The following is a 26,929-nucleotide window of genomic DNA, read 5'->3' on the forward strand; positions in this document are numbered from 1 at the left end:
AACAAATACCGTATGCTAACACATACATATGGAATCTATATATTAAAAAAAAAAAATGGTTCTGAAGAACCTAGGGGCAGGACAGGAATAAAGGCGCAGACGTAGAGAATGGACTTGAGGACACGGGGAGGGGGAAGGTAAGCTGGGATGAAGTGAGAGAGTGGCATGGACGTATATACACCATCAAATGTAAAATAGATAGCTAGTGGGAAGCAGCCACGTAGCACAGGGAGATCAGCTCGGTGCTTTGTGACCACCTAGAGGGGTAGGATAGGGAAGGTGGGAGGGAGATGCAAGAGGGAGGAGATATGGGGATATATGTATATGTATTTATGATTCACTTTGTTATAAAGCAGAAACTAACACACCATTGTAAAGCAGTTATACTCCAGTAAAGATGTTAAAAAAATAAAAAGGCAAAAATGAAACACAGAAATATCACACACGTAGAAATAATGGGAAGCAACTACCAAAAAGAAGTGTGAGAATTTCTAATGTGTAAAGGTTGGGAGAGGGGAGACCCCTGGGACCGGGGACACGGACCTCATAGAAGGGACTTCAGCTGGCTGGCGCTGTTGTCTCTGAACCAACTATGAGGCTGGTTCCGCAATTGTTGGCACACCGAAAATTGGAACATACTACTCCTGGAAGGGTGGCAAGAAAAGAAAATGAAGGAAAAAAACAGGCTCCAGAAGGGATGCTGACAAGAAGAGAAAGAGAAAACAGAAAAAGGAAGCAAAGAGGAAGGCAATGTGTTCCTTCTTCCTTCACCAGGCCTCTTAGTACCCTGTATTGTTAGAATAAGAGGGAGTCAACTGGCAAAGGAAAAATGTGGTTTGCAGACTCATAGCTTCCTTATCACAAAGCCCGATCATATAGAAAAATGGGTTTGAAATGGGGCGGTATTTAACAATTGTGTAAGAAAATTCAGTATTCTTAAAGTCAAGCCAAAACCTTAAAACAGCACTTTATAAAATCATTTCTGTGAAAGCTTGCTATATTCTCTTTTTTAACTCAATATGAGAGCATGTCTGGGAAATTCTAGTTTGGTGGGTAGTTTTAGTTTTCATTGCAATGTTTCCTTTCACCTACAGGTGAAAGTCTTTTCTTGCTTTGCGTGTTGGAATTATCTGATGTTATCAAAAGAATTCTCTTAGTTTCTTTAAAATTATTTTACAATTTTGTCATCCACATTGCTGCATTTGAGTATTAATTTACCTGGAATTTAATTGCAGTTTGATGTGATGTGGAGACATACTTTTATGTACTATCTCTTGCACCCCTCAGTGTGGATGGGCAATTATCTCCAACAATGTACTGAATAACAAGTATTTTCCTTCCTACTTCGTAATGCCATTCTGACATATATCAAAAACCCAAATAGCTGTAAGGATGTTGGAAGCATGTTTGCTTGGTTAACCTCTATTCTTGGTTTTATTTTTCAATATGAATTTTAGGATAAATTTACCAGTTCTTTGAAGAAAATGCAAATTGTAATTTTGCATGTAATTCAGATTAACTAGGGAAATATCTATTTTTATAATTTTTAGTCTTCCTATGCTTCCTATCTACCTATGCTTCCTATGCTTCCGATATACTACTTAGTTTTTATTTTACTTTCTTCTGTTTTCTTCAGTGATCTTAGTAAACTATCAACGTATTTATTAGTTTTGTTCCTTGGTGAATTGTATCCTTTGGTATAAGTGGCATTTTAAAATAAGCTTTTCATTTTATAATAGTTTTAGATGTACTGATGAATGGAAAATGTAATGGAATTGCCATATACCTCAAACCCAGTTTCCCCTGTTATATATTATCTTACAGCACTATGGTACATTTAGCATGATTAACCAACCAATATTTAATGTATTGTTATTGACTAAGCTCCACACAGTTTTGGATTTTGTTAGTTTTCTCTAATGAACTTTTTCTTCTCCAGGATCTTATGCAGGATATCAAGTTGCATTTAGCCCTTAAGACTCTTTGTCCTTCTCTGATTAGTTTCCCAGACTTTCCTTATTTTGGTCATCTCAAAAGTTTTGAAGACTACTACTAAGGTGTTTTTAGGTATCCTCAGTTGGAGTTTGTCTGATGTTTTTCTAAAAATTAAACTAGAGTTGTGGATTTCTGGAAGGGAGACAGAGGGATTAATGCCATTTTTATCTACCATGTCAAAAGGATGTACTATCAACATGACTATCATTATTGCCGTTAACCTTGACCACTTGGCTTGAGGTAATGTTTGTCAAGTTTCCCCATTGCAAAGCTATTCCTTTTATTTTTTTTAAACTCTTTCTTTTATATACTCTTTGGAAGGAAGTCACTTTGTTCAGCATACGCTGAAGTGGTAAGGAGTTATATATAAATGATATTGTTTTTATTTAATTTTTTAAATTTTTATACCATTTTTAAAGGTTGCTTGCCATTTACAGTTATTACAAAATATTGGTTATATTTCCCTGTGTTGTACAATACATACTTGAGGCTATCTTATTCCCAATAGTTTTTTTTTAATTAATTTTTATTAGAGTATAGTTGATTTACAATGTTGCATTAGTTTCAAGTGTACAGCAAAGTGAATCAGTCATACATCTACATTCCACTCTTTTTTAGATTCTTTTCCCATACAGGTAATGACAGAGTATTGAGTAGAGTTCCCTGTGCTATACCATAGGTTCTTATTAGTTATCTATTTTATGTACAGTAGTGTGTAGTGACATGGATGGACCTAGAGATTGTCATACTGAGTGAAGTCAGTCAGAGAAAGACACCCAATAGTTTGTACCTCCCACTCCTCCACCCCTACCCTGGTAACCATTAGTTTGTTCTCTATATCTGTGAGTTGCTTCTTTTTGTTATATTCACTAGTTTGTTGTATTTTTTAGATTCCACATATAAGTGGTATCATACAGTATTTTCTTCCTCTGTCTGGCTTTATAAATGGTATTGTTTAAAATTGGATTTTATACCACTTTGTGGTAGATGGGAATACTTTTAATTTCTAATTCCAATAGTTTGTGGATTTTCTTTTACTTTCTCTGTAGACAATCATATCCTCTAAAATGCATCCAAGTTTATTTCTTCCTATTTCCAATCATTATACTTTTATTTTTTCACTCATATCCTACTTTGCTGACTCAGCCCCTTAGTAAAATGGTGAATTTTTTCATGTTTTCTTTAAATGGACTAATTCTACTGTGTCATGAATAGAATAATGTTTGCTGTGTATTTTAATATTTTTATTAGCATAGGGAAGATTTTATTTTCTCCTAATTTTCTAAAAGGAATTTTTATCCACTTGGCTTTTTAAAAGAATTATGTCTGCTATGTTTTAATAAACAGTTTTCCGCCATAGTTGAAGTAACCACATTTGTTTTCTCCTTTAATCTGTTAATACAGTGATATAAAGCAAAAGTCTCAGTACTTAGCCATAATATGTTCTCCAGATATATATTTTTTATGTTGATCATGCAGTGTATGTATACATCTGTGTGTGTGTTTGTGTGTGTGTGTGTGTGTGTGTGTGTGTGTGTGTGTGTGTTTCCTGGCTTCATTAATAATATTTTCTTTAGAATCATGGCATCTTTTTCATAACTGAGGTCGACTGATAATTTTTATTTCTCAATTTCTTTTGGGGCTTTTTAATGAATATTTTAGCAGCTTTGTAAAATACCCAGGGAGCTTTCCCTCTTTGTCTAACTCTAAAACTATTTGTACAATGTAGGAAATAATAGTTCCTTTAAAGACAGTAAAACTGTACATCACTTTAAAACATTTAAAAGTTGATAAAAGTCTACATCACCATAAGACTGTCCCATTGCTTTCTTTTGTAGCTGTAGTTTAAAGTTTAAATTCATCTTAAATGTTCTCAATCTGTTAAGAATTTTCATTTTTCTTGCTGCTTATGTTAGTCTATATTTAAGGGAAATTATCTCACTGATATTTTCAAAGACACTGTCATGAACTTTTTTCATACTACTATGATATTTCCTTGTATATTTTTTATATACCTGTTTATTGTTTGAATTCTTTCCTATTTCCTGTGATGTAAGATCCGTGATAGTATAGATTTTGTCTTATTCACTGATGCATCCTGGTATCTTGTAATATCTGACAGATATAGTACATTTTCCACCTACTTGTTGAATGAATGAATAAATTGTGTCACAATGTAAAGTTTAAGAGTATGAGCTCTATAATAAAAACGTCTGGGTTTAAAGGAGATCATCCATTTTCCGGTAGTGTGATGTTGAGCAAATTTCTTAATCTCTTTAAAACCACATATATGTTCTGCAAAAGAGGGTTAAACATAATTACTTTATAGGTTTTTAAAGGATTAAATTAGTAAAACAAACAATAGACTGAACATAGTACCTGCTTAGTAAACTTAAACAACCTAACTTCAGTTATTATTATTATTACTATCTTATTAGTATTTAGTTGTTAAATATGTAATGATGAATAAGTTATGATCCTCATTGTAAAGAATTGACACTCTCCTAAGAAAGTGAGGAATGGCATGTAATTAAATGCAAAATGATAAGTGCTACAAATGGTATAGGTATAGTACATGTACTTGTTGATTGCTCTAACAAGTAATATTTGTGAATGCTTTTATTATTCTTACCATTTGTAATGCTGTCTAAGAAACTTTAAAATATGATTCTGGCTTTATCGTGCATGTTAACATGAGACATGTATTTCTCTGGATTTAAATGTATAGTTAATCTTAAGACCAGCTTTAGCATTTCTGCCATATGTAATTTCAAAATATGTGAATGGCAACTATTTTGCCCGAGAAAGAGTATTTAAACTACTATCAGTTAAAAAGCCTTTCCAAAATGTATCAATGTACTGGTGAAATTTTAATTTCACTTTTGATTCTTCATACTCTAAACCTCACTCTCACTCTTGAAATTTGATATATAGGTAAACTGAGGGTTAAAAGTGTTAAAGATCACATTAAGTTCAAGCAAAAATGTTCCATCTTAATACATTTCTAGATATGAGAAAATAGTGTGGAATCTGATCAGAAGAAAAAAAATGTTGCCATGTGGACAAGAGCAGAGACAAACAATCTCCACGAAAAAAAAATTTTTTTTCAATAGACTGTATGAAAGAAAAGGTAACTGAAATCTTGGGCATTTGGAAATTTATTTTCAATAAGAATTTTTCTTAAATCAATATAAGAAACTTAAAAGATCTAAATTTATATTTATGTTCACCATTTTTTTAACAACCCATTTGAAACCTAAAGAATGCAGATAAGAATTTCCTTTTTAAATAGAGAAGAGAAATTTGCAACTTGGCTCTAAGGGTTTCTCAGTCACAGTGACTATTTTCCAATCTACTTTTTAGAGAATGTAGGGCATTCTGAACCCTTTTGTCTGAAATTCTGGACTCATAAAAGATATAGCTAGGCTTGCATAGTTGAACTTAGAAGCAAATTTATAAATGTTTGAGAACTACCATATGTTTATGTCAGAGCTCATATTGTGTTTCACAATCACCAGTTATTAGTCGTGAAGTGTGAATAGGAAGTGTCCAAATTGGGAAGATGGAAAGAGCATTCCTGGCAGAGGCAATAGCATATGTGTATTCTATGAGGTAGAATGCAGTTTCAAGGAAAAGTCAGTTTTATAGGGTTTATTAGAGTAATTGCAGATAAAGCTAAAAGGACATTTGTGGCCAAATTATAAAAGGATACTTTGCCAAAATAAACTATCTTACATACATCAATGTCACTGTTAGTAATTTTGTAATTATGCGTAACAACTAAGGCTAGCATTATGTTTGACCCATGAACAGTGAAAAACATTCATAAATTGGAGATCACAAGTATACTTGTACTGACAAAAATTATTAGTAGTTTGAAGCCACGTAATCTACCTCACTATAGCAATTTAATACATAATGCTGAATGATAAAAGTCTTTGATTTCCATGAGTATATTTGAATTTAAGGCATTGTGTATATATTTATTCATTTATTTATACATGGTTTTAGGCATTCAACGTATGTTTCAGTTTTCTTATATGTTAGGCACTATGCTAATGCTCGCAGATATAAGGATGGATAGATTTCGTTAACTCCCTAAAGTATTAAAGTGGACAAGGGGAGATAGAGATATTAACTATATACCATTAATCAGGATATAGGTTTTTAGTAGAAGTATATGCAAAGAATTATGGATTTAGCAGGAAGGAAGCACAAACATGTCTGAAGAGCAAAGAGAAGAATCTACACTTAAGCCAGGACCCTGGTTGGATAAATACTTAAAAATGCTCCTACAGAAAAGAGCAGAGCTGCATTTTACTTTACCTAAACTCCTTATTGTTTACAAAAGATATGTTCTCCTCTTTAATTTTTTTTACTTTAATATAATTTTAGATTTGCAGAAAAATTGCAAAGATAATACAGAGAGTTCCTATATACTCCAAACCCAATTTCTGCTGTTACTGACATCTTACATTAGGATGAAACATTTATTACAATTAAGGAAGCAATATTGATATGTTTTTATTAACTAAAGTCCATAATTAATGCAGATTTTCTTATTTTTATCTAATGAACACTTTCTGTTCCCATCCTGGATACCACATGACATTTAGTTATCCCATCTCTTTAGGTTCCTCTTGGTTGTGACAGTTTGTCAGAATTTTCTTGTTCTTGACAACTGTGACACTTTTAAAAGTAGTGGTCAAGCAGTCTCTAGAATACCCCTCAACGGAAATTTGTCTGATGTTTTTCTCATGATCAGACTGGGAAGAAGACCATAGAGGTAAGGTGCCATCACATGGCATCAAAGGTACATACTGTCAACGTGACTTACAGTGATTGGTAATGTCATCACTAATCACCTTAGCTGAAGTAGCATCTGTCAAGTTTCTCCACTATGAAGTTACCTTTGCTTCCTCCTTTTTATACTGTACACTTTGGAAGGAAGTCACTATGCACAGTCTACAGTTAAAGAGTGAGGAATATGTACATATATTATTTGAAATTTTCCTGCATGAAATATGTATTTACTTATTTGTTTATTCAATCATTTGTTTTATCAATGTAAACTCATGGATATTTATTTTATACTTTGAATTATAACCCAATACTACTTAATTTAGTTTCTCCCTTGAATTTTTCCAGCTTTGGACATTGGGAGCTTAATGGTTGGCTTCTGTGTCACATGGACAAATCCCATCTTTGACGTTTTTGTTTGTTTTTAAATACTTCCTTACTTTCTGGCACTGCCTGTAAGATGCCCCAGACTCATTTGGTATATTCCCTAGCCCTAAAATCAGCAGTTTCTCCAAGGAGACCGGTTCCTTTCAATGGAGAATGGTATTATAACCCAAGATCTAAGCATTAGGTGTGCTCATTATTACTGGAGTGTCACCGTTTCTAGGCCTTCTCAGCTGACAAAGCAAGGAAATACGTGTGTATTTATGCCATTATGTGCATATTTCAGTTGTTTTTCTCTATTGTAACCAAAGTGAACATTAATTATTTCAACAAAAGTCTTAGGAACATCTATTTGCTCAATGAATATTTTAACAAATATCTTTTACTTTTCTCCACTCCTTGAAATAAAACTCATCCGAAGGTATGAGGAATTCGAAAATAAATGAATGTAAATATGCTTAAAAGCATAGTCTTGCTTTCACTTAAAATAATTGAGCCAAGATTATATTTCCTCTAAAATGTAGTTTTAGGATTACTGAACATAGATAATTAAAATATATTAAATCACAACTATAAAGATATTCATTTTGTTAGGACTTTATATGAATATGTGTCTTTCCAGGTTTCTATCCATAGATTACCTATGCTCAGAAAAGAATACACAGAGTTTAAGGTTTTCTTATTGGTCTGTAGAAGCCACTTATATGTGAAGTTAATGTCAACAATGTCAACTGAATTAAGTGTTTCCATAAGATGATCTTCCAAGGTGACGGGAGTGTAGGATCCAACATGCAGAGAGCTCACAATGGAACTCTGGAGTCTTTAACTGAAGATAATTGATTTATGTAAAATGCAAACCAATTAGACAATTAGTAGGTGATCACACTGTTTTTCGTGGGGTGGGGAACTGCCATCATGCTGGCCTGCCTTGTTTGGCGTGTTGAATCTGTTGTGTTTTGATGTTTGAAGCTAATGACTAAAGATTGTAATTCCCTTTAAGAAACAGAGCTGGTGGAAGTCTGCAATTTTTGCAGCTTATCTTCTCTAAGAAAATGATCAAATTTAAAATAGTATTGCTTAGATTTGGGGGATGGGAATTATAGATATTCAAACATTCGAAACAGCAAAAAAAAATTGAGGCTGTTCTTTAATTATAAGGACATTTGAGTTTGAGAGCATGACTACATTCATTCTTTAAAGAAAAGTTATAAGTTGTTTTGAATCACTACTTTTTTTCAAAATTCTCCTTTTAATCCACTTAATAAATATGTTCTGATAATTGATCAAATATCAAGTTTATACAGAAAACACTAAATTTTCCAATTTTAGAATTGGTTGTTAGAGAAAATACTTTACATTTGATGTACTTTACAGGTACTAAAAATCACTTTACTATATTATTATGCCAAATATATGTTTTTAATTTTCCCATAAGAGGTTAGTTAATTGTTAGAAATTCGGATTAAGGTAGTTGTTAAATATGGTGGAGATAGGGTAGTTATTTTGAAAGATAAAGCCTTAATCTTCTGACCCATGGAAGATTCTATTATTAAAAAAAGTATTATTTACAATGCATATAGTGACACTGGAAACCTACTGCTCATTTAACCAGACTCTCTACCTTTCAGATGTAACCTTATCTCCTTAATCAAGTACTCTACATAGGATTCTCAATGGACTAATAAATTCTAAAATTGCAAATCCCTCCTTACTTTCTTGAGACCTTCTGGTCAAGGTTTTATAATATATCTGAAGCATAAAAATGAATTTCTTTTTTCAATTTTATGTTCTCTGCTTTTGCAAATCTTGTTGGTATAGTCACAGACATCATGATGGATAACTGTCAAAAACATTGGTTGACTTGAAATATGTTATTGAACTGCATTACCAGGATAATATCCAGTGGCACTTGCTCAAAACTCTAAAATATTCTGTGGCCACCAATTTACTTTCGTGTGTTCAGTAGATCAGAATTTGGTATTACTTGCACAAAGATTGAGTTTTCAAGTTACTAAAAGTTGCTCTTTTTTCATGTTAAGTATAGATTTTATTTTGAGGTAAAATGAGACAGTTAATATAATTCACTTAGCCCATTATATAGCCTATAATAAGTGCTCAATACATATTATCATTATTATACCATTTAATACAACCTTCCAAAATACTGACACTGAACAACTCTATTTAACAGACTAAAGAACTGAGGCTCAGAAAAACTGTTGCTCTTCCATAGCTAGTAAGTAACTGAAGTTGTCTTTGAGCTCAAGTATCTCTGACTTCCGAGTCCTCTAGAATGTTCACATTGTACCTGCACACGCACACGGGTACACGTGCACAATAAAGACTAATTTTTAAATTATAAAAATGGAATTAAACACATTTTTATTTTATTTTCTAAATGGTCAGAATTTTCATAGAGAACATAATTTACATGGTACATCATTATCTACCAACCGTAGATGAAAAGCGGTCGAGTGGAGGGGTGGCAGAGAAAATTGTGGTTACAAAGAGGAGAAAGGTTCCAGTTTTTCACCACCTTAGTCAGTATATGCTTCACACGGTTGGTAGGAGAGCAAGGGGTATGGAACTATTCTGCAGCCTATGTGTTCTTGAAAATCTGGGTGTACCTTGTGTAGGCATCATAGGGAAGGCAGTAGGAATGGCATGGGATGTGATGGCTATCCCCTGGAAGAGCCGCCAGGAAGAGCTTTCTTCTCTTAGGTTAACTGGAAGTTGTAAAGACATTTACAAAGGCTGGGTTGTCCGTGCAAAAATAATCCATTGATACATAACATATAATTAAAAGCTGTTCACAATTTTTTACTTCAAACATAGCATTTATTCCTAAATTCAAATGAGGTATCATTTACTTGATTTTAATAAAAAGTCTACTGGCTTCAACTAACTGACGATATGGCATAATAGTCAGTGGGAGAAAATCTCCCTTATAATGTGTCACATATAAAGAGGCCTCAGGATCCAATACCCAAAAGGCAATATCCTTGAAGAATTCCACCAACAGACCCATGCACACACAAAGGTATCATAATTTGAAGTAATTTTGTTAGGGCATGCTAGCATTGACAAAATTAACTGGATCACTTCATTTTCACAGTGCTTACATAGTATTGTTGAGGACGAACTTTCTTTCAGATTTTATTAATGATTTTGTGAGATCAGGCAATTGTTCTCTTCCTTCATTTTCATTTCACCTACATGCAAAGAGCTGGCCTTACTCCATAGCCAGTGACCTATTCCTTGGTGCTTCTGTTGATCTACAAACAGTGCATCCTCCAACTGAATGTTTTGAGGTCAACTACCATAACAGATGATTCTAGCATAATGATTACAGAACATTCTAACAACTCTGTTAATTTATTGAATTAGATAGAATTTATCAGTCTCACTTTGCCTTATATTTAGATAAGAGACTGTAAATATAATTCATAAATTTCTTTTTTATTATCATGCAAATAGTAGAATTAAGAATCTAGGATCCTATTTAAGGCAACTTGAAGATTGTGACCTCTACTTTCTTTGCCCAGTAAATGAGTCATATCTTGAAAAACTGGATATTTTGTTTTGCTATCTGAGTACATTTTAGAAATTCTTCCCCTCCGTAATTTTGATATTTCCTTTAACTCTGACAAATTTAGAGAACAAAAAATTGCAAAATTTGGGATAAATTCTGAGCAAAGGAAAGCATGGTAAGTTAAAATTTATAAATATGATAGCTTTAATAATTTCAGATCATTGTAAAGAGTCAAAAAGTAAGTTTAATATATAGTATAAAATAAGTAGCCAATGTCTACCAGAATAAAATAGAATGATTTAACTAAACAGTATGAGAAGTAACTCTACAGGAAAATCTAGTGCTCTATCTTATGATGGAACAAAATGCATGTTCCTTTTGGACCTAAAGTGTTCACTATGAAAAGTAGCATCACTTGTTTAAACCTCATAAATCTACCTGGATGAGGTAATATGACTCATTGTAGGTCAATTTTCATAACAACTCTGCTGCCAAAAACTGAAATGACAGCTGTTGACACAGAATGTAGTTAAGGAGCAAAGACTGAAGAAACTTCTTTTGAATAAAACACGAAACTATCCATGAACTAAATAAGTAGGACTACTGGCAACTGTTAGTCTTGTGAAAGGTAAGATTATGTCAGAATTTATTTTTCAGTTGACTTCGATTTTCCAAGAGAGCTTGCTATGTGGAGGGGTTTGTCAAAGTGTACAGATTGCAACTTAAATGTGCCCCAAAAGCTACTTTCTTTGCTTTCTAAAATTATTGCACCTGACACTGGAGTCCCATTCTCACTGATGGGGTTGGAGGTTGGAGAGGCACTTAAATATGTCCCTTCAAGGTCACTCAGCTCTTTGTGTTGAAACAATCTCTCTCTCTCTCTCTCTCTCTCTTTTTCTCTCTCTCTCTGGTATGTTTAGTCTTATTTTTGAACCTCTTGGTTTTGTAACTGCTCTGTCCTTCAGCATTTCTTCTGAAAACACTCTCCTTCACCCTCAAGTGCTTAGCTTTCTGATACCATCTTTGCTGACTCCTTGCCAACGTCTCCCTACCCCTTCTGCAATAATAAACGCTTATCCTTGTTGCTTTCTTTGCCCAAGAAACCCGCAAACTGTTTTCTTAGCACAGGCGATGTTCATTGGTTGCTCCCAGGGAAGTTCAGCAATCCTCTGCTGACCAGGATCCCCTAATGAAGTTTTACGGAGGTTCTTACCCATAGAAAATCAGCTGTGCATCCCTTGGGGATGTCTGCCCTGCTGCTTCTGCTGCATGGTACTTGCCTCTCACCAATGCACGTCTCTGGAAGGCAGGCTGACCCTTAGTTCTAAGCTGCTTTACCTCTGCCTCCAAGAGTCTGGTGGAAATCTCTACATTAATTACATTACTTACATGGCCACTGGCCACTAAAGTGGAAACAGGGGAGTTTCTGTGCCAGGTCACAAAGTGGCCCAATTACATGGTCTGCCATTTAAAATTTACTGCAGCCACTCTACTGCATTGTAGCAAGAGATTCTCTAATAGATGAATTTTTTCTTTTTTCTTTTTTTTTGTAAGGGATTAAGAGGAACAAGCAACTCCATTCTACCCCCAGGTCTGAAAATCCAGAGTTTCAGGGATATATAAGCAGAGAATAACCAGGAAGTTCACTGATCACTTGTTTTTCCACTTTTCATCCTTTCTCCTGGTGATAAGATGAAATATATATAGCCACCAAGGAGTCAGATCTGTTTCTTTTTATCTCTGCAAAGTGTGCAAAGTGACCTCTTGATATAATCCTTGTTCAGTGTTTCGAATTCCAGTTTCCATGTATCACTGTCAGTTTATTTACTGATGTTATTTCATGAAATTATTCATTGCAGTTTCTTTCAGTTATTTGAATTTGGTTCACTAGACAACACATAAATCAAGATGTTACATTTTCTGATCCCCTGCGATCACTTATAAGTAGTTGACTCTGTGATAGTTATTATCCATTGTATTTAAGCCTTTTCTAAATTGTGTTTTTCCTTTCTAACATCCTAATACCAGTTCTGTATTACCTTAGGAATGGCTCCATTTGCAAATTGCAGAGTAGTAAATCTCTGTTCTGATTCCTCCTAATTGGAGAACTTTATGTTCCAGCCTAGTATGGTGATGGGAGAGGGACTTGAATCTAGTTATCTATCTGGTTTGATACTGAGACTGTGTCTAAGTTGAAAGCATTTTTTTTGGTAACTAAATATGGAGCAATTATATTTGATATGTAACATCAGTACATGTACCCTGGCCCTATGTTTTACTAATCAATTTTACCTTTAATTTTAAAAAATAGATTTGTTGATACTCAGATATCTTTGTCATACAATCATTCCACTTATTTACACTGAGTGTTTAAATCAAAGGTAAAGCATTATATCCAAAAGAAAGAAAAAGTTTTGTAAAGAGAGGATAATAGAGGGGAAAAAAATCTAAATTAAAATATATAGCAATAATTGTAAATTCAAGTTCCGAAAATCTCTTAGGAATCTAAATTTTTTTCACAAAATAATGGATTGTGTGATTCAGGATTTCCTTTTACTCCACATTTTTATGAACTTGTAAAATGGTACTATCAGTTTAGTTGCAATGTTAGCTTTTTATATTAGTTAACTAATATAATTTTTTTTTTTTTTTTTTTTTTTGCGATACACGGGCCTCTCACTGTTGTGGCCTCTCCCGTTGCGGAGCACAGGCTCCAGACTCACAGGCTCAGCGGCCATGGCTCACGGGCCCAGCCGCTCCGCAGCATGTGGGATCTTCCCGGACTGGGGCACGAACCCGTGTCCCCTGCATCGGCAGGCAGACTCTCAACCACTGCACCACCAGGGAAGTCCCCTAATATAATTTTTTTACAAAGCATTTGAGCTTTGTCTCTGAGGTTGTTTTTTCCTCTAAAAGATACAACCAGCAAAAATACACATTTTCTAAAAATAGTGTAGCAAATTATATCACTTCTTTTCTAACTTGATGATTAACTACTTTTGAGTTTTCAAAGGATGACCTCTCATTTTTTAAATTATGTTCCTGTGACTTTCAGCATTAGCTTTTAGAAATGTTTCTAATGAGAAAATCACAAGGGAAAATAACTTTATATATTAAAATGAAAGGAAGTTATACTGAAATGCTTTCAAATTATTTTACTGAAACGTTAAATGAAAAAACATCCCAGAAATTCATGAATAGATTCTAAGCCCATTGTTTATGAAGAATTGGAATGAATACACTTAACAAATTTTTAAGATGCTATCTATGACACTCTAAAACATCACAAGAAGTAGATGCTAGATGTGGGGAAAAGATACAAGTGGTGACAGAGAGGGGCCCTTCACAGTGTCTCATGCACTCTGGTTAGAGGAGAACAAAGAAGAAAACCCAAGTGGGTTCTTACAAAGCCTATCTTTTTTTTTTTTTGTATTTTATTTATTTATTTTTTATACAGCAGGTTCTTATCACTTATCTCTTCTATATATATCAGTGTATATATGCCAATCCCAATCTCCCAATTCATCCCACCGCCACCCCCCCACACCCTCACTTCCCACTTGGTGTCCATAGGTTCTCTGCATCCGTGTCTCCACCCCTGCCCTGCAAACTGCTTCATCTGTACCATTTTTCTAGATTCCACATATATGTGTTAATATATGATATTTGTTTTTCTCTTTCTGACTTACAAAGCCTATCCTTTTATAATAGCTTCTATTTTGTTCAAGTGGCAAATTTTACTTTAGATGGAAAGTCATACCCTGTTTTGCAATAAGTTCAAAGTATCCACATACAAAGTTCTGAGTAGAAGTTAAAGATCATCATCTAGTGAGAGAAAGAAAGAAAGGATGGAAAGGAAGAAAAATATCAATAGATAGGGAGGGAGGGAGAGAGGGAGGAAGGAAGGAAGGATGGTTTGAACAAACCCTAATCTCCTCCAAAATAAAATCTTTGGCTTAACTCCAAGACTTCCGTGAACTTGGCTGTACATAGATGGTGTATCTTCTACTTCCCATTTTCAGTCCATGATTTTGCTAATCTAAGTGAGGTGGGTTCCTGTTTATATTTTTTAGTGGGGCCTGAACATTGTCCATCCACTGGTCTTCCTTTCTTATTAAATGGAAACTGTGTTTGTATTGATAAAGTTCTCATGATAAAAACCTGGGAGACAACTTGACTTCTCTTTTATAACCCAGATCCTATCTGTCAAAAAATCCCATCAGATCTATCTACAAAATAGACTTAGACTTCAATTTCTTTTTTTCTTTTTTGTATCATTACTGGTACCACCCTGGTCCAATCCACCATCCTCTCTCCCATATTATTGCAATACCTTCTTAACAGGCCTTCCTCTTTCGACCCTTGAGAGACTCTTCTCCTTAGAGCAGGCAGTGTGATCTGTTTAACATATGTTAGATCATGTCATATTCTGCCAAAATTCCTCTACTGTTCGCATATCCATGTCAGTAAAAGCCAAGCTCCTAAAATGGTCTACCGGCCTTTGTACTTGCTGTCCCTCTGCCCGAACACTCTGCTTCCGAAGATCAGCAAGCCTTCCTTCATCATCATCTTTAGATCTCTGCTTGTGTCATTTAATCAGAGGCCTTCCCTGACCAGCCTCTATCAAATACCTACACACCCTCCCCTATAACTGCTGAATGTCCCCTATAGCTCTTCTATCCATCTGATAAATGATATTAATAATATTAATAGCAGGTATTTCTAAGACTTTATGTTCCATACACTGTGCTAAGAACTTTACCTATATGAACCCCTTTGATCCTCATAACAACACTAGGAGACAGTTTTATTAACCCCATTTTGCATGTGGAGAGCTTAAGGCATGGCGATGCTAAGAGTCAGTCTTAGACTAACAATAGAACAATAAAGTGGCAGAGGGGAGATTCAAAGCCTTGTACTTTGTCTCCAGCATCTGTGCTCCAGTCCAATGTGGGCTATAGCTTCTCACAGTATAGGTAATTCTGTTGTTTGTTTATTGTTTGTGCTCTCCTGCAAGAATGGAAGCTTCAGGAAGAGAGAGATTTATTATTTTAGCTACTACAATATTCCAGTTCCTAGAATAGTCCTGGCTCACAAGAGATTCTCAATACATATTTGTTGATGATGATTCTATGTCATCACTCACACTGTTCCTCTATCTAAATTGCATGGCCTTGCCTATGCACGTGCTTAATTCCAGTTTGAATTATGGTTACATCCTCTATTATATGGGCAGTGATTTGAAACTGAAGGCATTCCTGAGTTCTGAGTTGATTATCACAAATCTTTTCACGTGATATAGGATAAATCAGTCTTGTTCTCATCCTAAACGTATACATTTACCTGGAAGAAGATTTCACAGGACTAGGAAACCTCTTGAGTAGTAGCTAGCAAAGGGAACATATTTATAAGAATACGTGCTAATTAAGACTTAGAATTGGCTCTGTGCTCTCTACCTCTGAAACTAAGGGTGATTTTAAACATAAAATAATCAAGATTTTGATTCTGTACATACAGTTTTATTATATTTACTCAAGTGGAGTACTAAAAGAAACTTTTCAGACCACATTCAGTTGGTAGATTATTTTGTCATTATTTTGTTTTCACTATATAAAAATATGTTTTAATTCCCAAAGGAAATCTGAGGAACTTTATTATTTTCTAAGTGTCCTTAAATTTAATTTAAACTGTATATATATGCACTAGAGCTGTATAGTCAATATTTTTATGTGTGGCATGTTTTGAATATACCAGTGAAAAATTATTGGAATATGCAACTTAGTACCTGTAACTGTAAAGAATAATAACCTAAGAATCTAACCAGATTAAAAATCAATTTAGTGAGACTTTATTACATATCCTTCATTTACTAATGGTTTGTAAGTGTACACTTTAGTTAATGGATAGGTGTGCTGAGTAATAATTTCTCATGCAATGGTTATTTTGTTGACAATATGAAAATGCTTTCATATCGCCCGTGGAACAATTCCATAATGAAACCATACTGACTTTCATGAGTTATGCAGACAAAATGAACTTCTGTGACAAGTGACTGTATAGTCGCTTGCCTTCTAAATTATTTTTACCAATCATTCAGCAAACCTTAGGGACAGAGAGAGATCAGGACGTAATATTTCATTGATACTACTATTACTAGAAATGAGCTCACATTGATTGTCTAAAGTTAAATATATTTCCTTTGTTGAGAATAGAATAATCTTTCAAAATTTTGAGAATGCACTTTTTGTTAGATTTAAAATCAGGAGGGTATTACCATTTTTGCACCCCCTATGTGCCGGGCATTAGTGCCGGACTATTTACATGCATTGTCATGTTTATTCCTCACAACAAATACGAGATTGGGATAATTATCATGATTTTACAAATTAAGAAACATGACTCAGAGGCATTAGTTATCTTGCATATATACCCTATGTATGTGGTATCTAGGATTCAAACTCAGTTTGCTCAGACTCCAAGATCTTGCCTGGCTAAGGGTGACAACTAATACAGCTACATTTTTTAATGTTCATAGATGAATATTTTAACACATTTTATAAGGTTCATTAAAAATAAATCATTCAGCTCACAATCTGTGGTGACCACAAGAGCTCCCCCATCAGGAGTGTAGCTGAGCATGTGCTGCCCATGAACGGCTCCCAGCCAGTTAGTGAGCATAGCAGCTTGTTCCTGGGAGAGACAAGACTCCTCTGAGGCTGACATTGGCCATAGACCTCACAGCGATCTTCCTCCACTCTCTCCATCACTCAGGGTCAGACTTGCCCTCCCTGACTTCTCCAGACCTCTCCATATTTTCTCTCATGTTTGTTTTCCTAATAAAATCCTTCTACACTTAATTTTGTCCTGGCATTTGCTTCTGGGAGTACCCAAGCTAACATGCAAACCATTCATTTAATAAACTAAATAATTTCTGGCCACTACAGATCCTTCTCAACTTATGATGGAGTTACTTCCTGATAAACCTGCTATAAATCGAAAATACATTTAATATACCCAACTTAACGAACATCACAGCTTCACCTAGCCTACCTTAAATGTTCTCAGAACACTTACATTAGCTTACAGTTGGGCAAAATCATCTCATTCAAAGCCTGTTTTATGATAAAGTGTTGAATATCTCATGGAATTTATTGAATACTGTACTGAAAGTCAGAAACAATAGTTGTGTGGGTCCAGGATGGTCATAAGTGTATCAGTTGTTCGCCTTCATGTCATGAGGCTGACTGGAAGCTGCTATTACCACTGCCCAGAATCACGAGAGAGTATCACACTGTATAGCACTAGCCCAGGAAAAGATCAAAATTCACAACTTGAAATATAATTTCTACTCAGTACATACCACTTTCATACCATAGTGAAGTCAAAACATCGTTCAGTAGAACCACAAGTTGGGGACCATCTGCAGTCTGTCCTTTCTTTGCTGACCTTACATGAGATGGCTGACTTCTTTCTCTACATGTCCAATATGTATCCTTCCTTTGAACTTAAGTATTAGCTTAAAGGAGAACCTACCTTGGTCTCCTTCAGTCAAAACCTATGTCAACTTCCTCTGGAGTCCTCTGGTAGTTTATGTGTTCCAGTCTGTGAATGTGTTACTTAATACCTTGTTCTAGAGAAAGGTGTGTACATGGTTTGTTATTTCTATTAATGTTTATATCTATATGTGCATGTGTGTGTATATATATCCATTTAAATGTTATAAAGTTCACTGTGCCTAGTACAACGCCTTATATAACTAGCATTCAGGAATATCTGGTACTCATTCAGCCACACCCATTTATTTAAGTATCATTAGTTGCTACTTTCCCATTATAACAGCTGAGTGAAATGCAGGCAGTTCTCTTTATTTGTGTAAGTTATGTACTATGAAGTCACAACAAACACCAAATTAGTAAATAATGAAACGTTTCACCCAGAAGAAATACAGGGTTAGTTTCCTGCAAGCCTCTGATCACACGTTTTTATCAGCCAATCAATATATAGCCTTGTTTTGTGTGTGTTTCTGTTTTAAAGATCTTTATTTAATATAAACTGTTGATTGATTAACATTGAACTCATGGCCAACAGCACCACAACTCACACTTGAAAGAAGATTATCTAACGTGTGCTTTCTCCCTAATACATCAGTCTTCTTTTACTTGGGAGCACTAGACAATGATTCAGCACTGAGCTTGGGAGCCATTTCAGACAGCAAAACCACCAACAAAAAGCACAAAAATGCAAGAACTGTAGTACTAACATATACCATGAAATGGACACTTATTTACAGTGTGAGAATTGAAATAAGAAGGCAGAGCATGGCTTTGTTCAACTTCAGTTGGGAATGTGTGTGTTGGGCAACTCAAAGTTTACACTGTTAGAATCTTATTCTCTTGTGTACGTATAATCCATATTATAAAGAAGTGTGGTCATTAATTACCAATTGAAATATTAAAGAGTGGCTTCTCTATAGCCTATAATGTAGTCTTATCTTTCACCTGTGCAAGCTTTTTATTTAGAATGATTTACCCAGGGGTACTAGTAAGTATAGCAATGGATGGGCTTAACTTATTGAATTCAGAAAACTGTTAAAACAGTGAGGAATTTGATACTCTATGTAAGTGATATGACATTCTTAGTCTCCATTCTGATTCTAGAGGATGAAAACACTCTTTCACAGTCTTTCACATATTGTGGATAAGATTTTTTAAAATATATACCTCAGAAAGTATGCTTTTAGATTTAAAATTGTTTAAATCATTTAGCCCTAATGACTTAAGTAGAAATATTGACTATTTCACTAAATGTCTGTTCTCAGTAGTTGGCATTTTGTTCATTAAGTAATTAGATGCACAAACTGAATAATATAAAGTAAAATTACAAAACTTTCATCATATTTTTCCTTGGTCAAGGTAATCTTTTTTTCCCAATATAATTCAACTTCAGACACATTTTTGAAAATTTGGAAATATTTTTAAATGATTAAAAATATATCGTTTCATCAAAAATAGGGTGTGCATTCTCAGCCTTTAAAAATGTTATTATTGAGAAAAGGTCTTATTTTGAAAATAATTTTTTTTTTTCTTTTTTTGCGGTACGCGGGCCTCTCACTGTTGTGGCCTCTCCCGTTGCGGAGCACAGGCTCCGGACGCGCAGCCTCAGCGGCCATGGCTCACGGCTGTGGGATCTTCCCGGACCGTGGCACGAACCCGTGTCCCCTGCATCGGCAGGCCGATTCTCAACCACTGTGCCACCAGGGGAGCCCTGAAAATAAATTTCTTAATTTTTAAAAGTTTTCCTTTTCTTATCTGGGCATACAGTCAGCAATTGAAATGCATTATCTTCATTAACTTTTTTCTATTTTTCATAGTAAAAGACAAAATCAAAATTTTAGTAAAATTTTATATCTCTAGTTTAGTGATAATCCAAGATGAGTATCAATTAAAACATGTGGTAGAAAAAGTAAACTATTTATTAGGAAATATAAAGCACTATTCATTACATTATATGGCCTTCTGTGTCCTGAGAAAATAGATGCCACTTGGTTTCATAGCTTTAACTATTGGTTTTGATGTCTGCTCCTTGTTAGAACACAGCAACCGTTCTGAATGCTTGCTTACCTATGATTTTTTAGGTTTTCAGCAATGCTTGTTGGCCAGCTTTTCCATCAGCTAAAGTGTTTATCTGAATGTTTCAGCTACTCCCCAAGACCTTCAATGAGACAGGTTGCATCATTCTGCAATTATAAGCATCTGTTTAGATGTGCTCTCCACCATTTATTCACTATTGTTTATCACAGTTTTGTGATTGAGACTAAATTGAGACTAAAATGTCAATCAGATCCCCTCTTTCTAAACTAGATACAGAATTCACTACATCTTTTATTCTATCATTTTGTGTGTGAAACAACTTACTTTTATTCAGTATACTGAATAGCAGTTATTCATGCACTTTCTTTTTCTTTTTCTTTTTTTTTTTTTTTTTTTTGTGGCACACGGGCCTCTTACTGTTGTGGTCTCTCCCATTGCGGAGCACAGGCTCCAGACACGCAGGCCCAGCGGCCACGGCTCACAGACCCAGCCGCTCCGCAGCATGTGGGATCCTCCCGGACCGGGGCACGAACGCACGTCCCCTGCATCGGCAGGTGGACTCTCAACCACTGCGCCACCAGGGAGGCCCATGCACTTTCTTTTACATAATGAGCTGTTTTACCTGCCATCTGTGTATATGCATAATTACATCTGGAAGGAAATAAAAAGCATTTGGCCCAGTATAAATTTTGACATATTGTTGCTGGGTTTGTTGTGGGTATAAAATTCACTTGAGTATTTCTTCAGAATTGCTCTGAATGATTCTCAAATATTTTATTCACTTATACCCCAAACTGAAGAAATACTATTAAACTCAGAAAGAAAAGAAAATTGTAAAAAAAATTGTGGGAATTCAAGACGTTTACTTCTGTTAAACTGATAAAAAAAAAAAAAGACTAGAAATTTTTAAAAAAGAGTTGAGAGCTGCATACAAAGGGTACATACAGAAAAAAAATAAAGGGAAACATAATCTCTGAAATGGAAAGGTACTGTAAAGAAATCTGAAAAATACTGTACTTGAACACCTCTAGAAATCAAAAATCAATACTGTTCTTGCATCGTTCAACAGCTCTCATCATTCTAATGCTTTAAGCTCGTTGATACAATAATTAGTACAGCTGAAGCACACTTTGTCTTTCCTACTATAATTCCATAATAATAATTATTGTGAAGACATGTTTAAATTGATGTGTATCATCCACTCAACTATGAATGTTTCAGGCTGAGTTCATCTCTTCAGTGATTTCACAGCTTTTGTCTACTAAGTGGCTCCACTAATTCTTTTAAACTAGAAATCTAGAAACTTGGATTTCTCTCTTCTCATGTATACTTTATGTGTAGTTGAGAAATACACCACTGTGTAGTATTGGGGAATTATATTGATTCCCTATTTTCAACGTCCTGTCCAATTCACAAATTTCATGATTCCATGACTTTCTACATTGTACATACAATCTATAGAAAGACAGGTTTCTTTCTGGAAATACCTCTCAAATTTCCCATTATAACACAGTTATTCCATGTTCATTTCACTCTTACTATTTTTTTGATAGTATATCTTTGGGGGTATATAACACTGGGGATTTGGGGTTCTTCATCTATAAGCCCATCCCACATACACCTGAAAGATGCATTCATTCATTTATTTCATGCTTATTAAGGATGATGCCAGGCCCTCGGGCTGCAATTATTAAAACAAAAATGATCCCTGAGTAGATTTTGTATTGTGGGATATATAAGTGTGTAAACTGTTAATGCCAATTAAACTAGGCTATACTACAGAGGCTTGTCAGAGTTCAGAGCCTGGCAAGAACAGTCAGATTAAATAGCTTTCACTTTGTTTTACTACCTAGCATAAAACAAAATTGAAAAGGACTTGTGACGTAAGAAGTCAATTAAAAGTATACAAACAGCTCCCAGTATTTCTCTAGTTACTTTAGTTAATCCACTCAATCAAGGTTGAATGGGTCAAGAAACCTACGGACTCATTCCTTTTAAACTATTAGAGTCTAGGAAATGACATATAAATAATTAAGTATCTGTATCTACTATATAAATAAATTCCTTGTGGTACTACAGGCACACATGTCCATGGACCAATTTTTTTCAAGAGCCTTAGACATACAGCAGACCTGGACATGCTCACCATCATTCACTCTTTTGTTTCTGGGCCCACTTCTTATTTCCAGTAAATATTCAACAATTATGGACAATGTGAACAAATGTAAACTTTTTAACCTTTCATACAGCCACCATCGCAAACAGGTGTCACAAATCACTATGTAAACTTCCACCTTGAATAGTCTACCAGTTATAAAAATCTCCAGGTGACAATTTCATGTCTTTTGGATGTCAGATTTTTCTTCCTATACAGTTCTTTCAGTTGTTGTTTTCAGTTTTTATTCAGTGGGGCAGTTATCATGCACCTCAATGCAGTGATAAATTATAGATTGGGAGAACAGAAACTTATTTCTCAGTTTCGGAGCTTGGAAAGTCTAAGATCAAGGTGAAGGCAGATGCAGTATTTAGGAAGGGCCTGATTCCTGGATCACAGATGCCCTACTTTGTTTTCTCTGTGTCTTTACATGACAGAAGGGGCAAGGGATCTCTCTGTGGTTTCCTTTCAAAGGGCACTAATCCTGTTGATGGGATCTCCACCCTCATGACCCAGTCACCTCCCAAAGGTCCTGCCTGCTCTAAATACTACCAATTGGGATTTCAACATACGGATTTGGGGGGGACATAAACATTCAGTCTATAGCAAGCCCAGAATTGCCAGTGCCATCCCTCTATCCTCAGTATCTGCTCATCCAGAGCAGTATGTAGAAGTTAGTGAAGAATTAAATTCATCCTGTAGCAAGTTTGTACAGGGGAAGCCACTCACATTAACCTCACCTTGTCTCTCTCTAACTATATTAATCCAGATGTGTGGCAGTCACGTCTAATAGCCTGTACCATAAATACCAATGAAATTTTCCATCTTTAACCCAACACATCATAGAGAAGACGTAACTAAGTTACTCTACTCTTCTCTCCCATATGGAGACTGCATGAGGAGCATCCTTGTTATTCACATAGCCTTGCAATATAATTCGCTTTTAACATAAACTCATTTCTCAAATAAATGGCTGATTCCAGGTCTGAGACAGGCACCAAAACATCTTTTTATAAACATAGGAAGAAAACAGTACAAAGTAAACATGTTATGATAAAAAGACAGCCTACTTGAGGAGGCCCCTATGGGCCAAAATGTAATTGTAAATGTAATACATTGTAATTATTACCCTTGAGCTTCAGTAAGGATAATAATTACAATGTATTAAAACAAAAATATGTTTATATCTATGAATTCATAATGATGTTAAAAATGTTTATTTTTGGAAGGTTATAGTAAACCTATTCATTAGACTAGAAACTGGTAACTATAAGAAATGGATCATTTATTTTGCCTTTCCTCTATGAACTCTATAACCAGGAAACCCAGTGGTAGATGGAGAGGTGTCTCTTTATAAAAGTATTCCAACTAAGTATAAAAAATAAATGAGAAACCCAGAATATCACTATTCTGCAATCCCCAGTGAATTATTGAATCTAGGCATTGAGCAACAGTGAGATCTAATATGACACATGAAAAAGGAAAAACTAGATGTCATGGGCCCCCTGATATGAGGAAACAACACCAGCTATCATCCTGCTAAAGATCTCACACCTGGGTCTGATGGAGCCTCTGGATCTAGCTGCCAAATTGCAGGAGATACAGAGGATACAGGTGCAAGTTAAGCTGCACAAAGAATGGAAAATAGGCCTGGTACACAGGTTCAAGGTCCCAGGTCCTTCAACAGAAAAGCAAGAAAAAGAAAGAGGTAGAAGGAAAGCCTACAGAATAAAGAGACTTAACAGATATATCACATTTTTTTAAGTGGCCAGGACTAAACTGTATTGCCTAGGGACACACACTTAGGTGATACCTCTAAAAAAACAAGAGAGAGAGGTTATTAGGAAATGAGACAGTGGTTCCTTTTGAAGGAGGAGAGGGGCTTGTGATCGGGATGAGGCCCATGGGAGGGTGGGGCAAAGTTCTGTTCTACTTGAGCAGTGGTAAGAAGGGTCTTCACTTTATAATAATTCGCTCAGCTTGTATATTAGTTTTGTTATTGATTTCTATAGATGTGCTTTATAATGTTTTAAAAACTGAAGCTGCACAAGGGAGGACAGTTGCAGTCACTCATTTCACTAGGTAGCCAGGCAAGAGTTTATTTCATAGAATCTCATTTGGGCTGCCGACTGGCTCAGTTGCTTTCCCTCACAATTAGCCCCAAAACCTGGATGGCTAGCAACACTGACTTGAATAGCAGGCTGAAGAAAGAAGCCATTTGGTGAGCCTGAGGCTAATGTTGAATATGGGTAAGGTCAGAAATTTGTTTTTAGGGCACTTAGTATCAGCACTTCCAGTGTTTTTCCTAGCTGCTATATGTTTTGCTCCTCTTTGAATTGGTGCTATACTTTGTGTTTGTGTGTGGTGGGGCGGATAACAACGATGAATGACTCATCTGACATGTCTGTGCCCCATCACCTCTTGGGGTCAAGCTCAGGCAGGCATTTTTTTCCCCTGACAGGGTGGGTGCCAACATTTGCCCTTCCCCACACAACCTAAAAGATATAAAATTATACCCCGCTCTCTCAGTGTTTTAGGGCTTTTGCTTCTTCAGACTCAGTGTGTGTGTGTGTGTGTGCGTGCGTGTGTGTGTGCGCGTGCGCGCACATAACTTCTCATCTTTATCTTAGTTCTTCACATTTCCCTACATAGAGCCCTCCTTTGCCTTTTACTGATGTGATAATAAATTATCTAGACCAGACCAAAAAAGTCTAGTTTAAAGATTCTTCAGAATGGTGACTCAGACATTCTTAAAATTGCTTTCTCCTGGGTTTTCCAACACAACAACAGCACAGGCGATGAAAAACACTAATGAATAAAGATGCAGATGAAAGAGCACGGAGTCCCCTCCGCCCATGCCTCCCTAGTTCCTCACCAAGGGTCTCCCTCTGTTCATTGTTAACTGAAATCCCTTGAGAGACGGATTCATCCAGACTGGAGCAGGTAGAGAACCATGGGATCCTTGATTTCTACACCATTAAGCTGAATGAGGGGGCCACATTAGCACTCCTAAACACATTCATCTAGTGTCATAAGTCAATTTTACGCTGTGGCCCAGGTGTATATTTCTGTGTTCTCGATCTTTCCAAATCATTGCTCCATTGTACAAACACCATTTGATACTACTACGTAGTGTTATTATCCACATGCCATTATAATGAAACAGGTTTTAATTACTTCCTGAGATATTGCAGCTATTAAATGGATGAGGCAGGAGGAAGGCACAGCCAGTTCTATTCTGACTCCAAAGTCCTTGACCTTTCTTTTCTGCCTCCTCCTTTGAGAATAACTTCATTTTCCATTCCACCTACTTAGATTTCACTCAATCTCTAAGTCCTAGCTCAAGAAGTTTTTTCCAGTCCTTGCAGTACACTCACCTTTCTTCTTTCTCTGAACTCCTATTGTATATTTAGAAAAAACCATGCAGTTTAACACTCATTGCTTTCAAGTAGGGATACGGCTGAATTCTCAACTACCTGCCTGCTTCCTTATGGGCAGGCAGTGTTCTTAAAAGCAGAAGTATGGTTTCCTTCTATTTTCTAAAGTGTCTAGCACTGGGTTACACACAATTAAGATTTTACAATAATCGTCATGAGTGATGACATTATACTCCTTCCATGTCCATTGTGGAGACTAAACAATTAGACACTTAAATGATGAAAGCAATCATTAATCGACTGATACAGCCAATTGAAATATTGCTATTCAACCTTCCTCTTCTTTCTAACTCCCATTACTGTCACTTACTTAGTGTTTGTAACATGCAAGTTACAACTCTCAACACCTTGTAAGCATTATCTCAAATAATATTCAAGATAGCATTGAGGAATAGTTATCATTATCCTCATTTATAGAAAAAGAAACTGATGCCCAGAGAGAGTAAGAGAGGGAGCAGTAAGACAGTCAATAAGTAACAAAGTAAGTAGGCCTGAGACCTCAGATGGAAGAGCACAGGGCTGTGAGATTTTTAACTGACACAGGACAAATAGGAGTGGGTGAGGTGCCCAACTTCATGATTATTAATTTGAACTTGAAGAAATGAATGGAAAAAGTATCAGTAGATTTCAACTTGTTTTACAAAAAATAAACTGCATCTGAAATGTAATTTTCTAGCATCTCATCTCTTTGGTGGTAACAAGACTAGAAGTAAATACCTACATTGCCAACACTCCTCTGTCAAATTTAAGACTGCTTTTAGTGGGAAGTCATACAATCTGTTTTAAAAGAAAGAATGATAACACTCATTTATAAATTTGGAAATATTCTTAATGAAATGATTAAAGTTGTTTCATTTAATTTGAGTAATATACTAACAAGTAAATTTAAAATGTGTTATATTTGAATTTGGAAAAAAATGCCCAGTGCTAACACAATTCTCAAGTGACAAAGAAAAGGCTATATCCTTTAAAGGAACATTTTATTTTTAAAAGTTTTTTTTTTTTTAGTTTTATTGAAGTATAATTGACAAAATTG

This window comes from Tursiops truncatus, chromosome 1 (assembly GCF_011762595.2).
Source record: "Tursiops truncatus isolate mTurTru1 chromosome 1, mTurTru1.mat.Y, whole genome shotgun sequence".
Lineage (NCBI taxonomy): Eukaryota > Metazoa > Chordata > Mammalia > Artiodactyla > Delphinidae > Tursiops > Tursiops truncatus.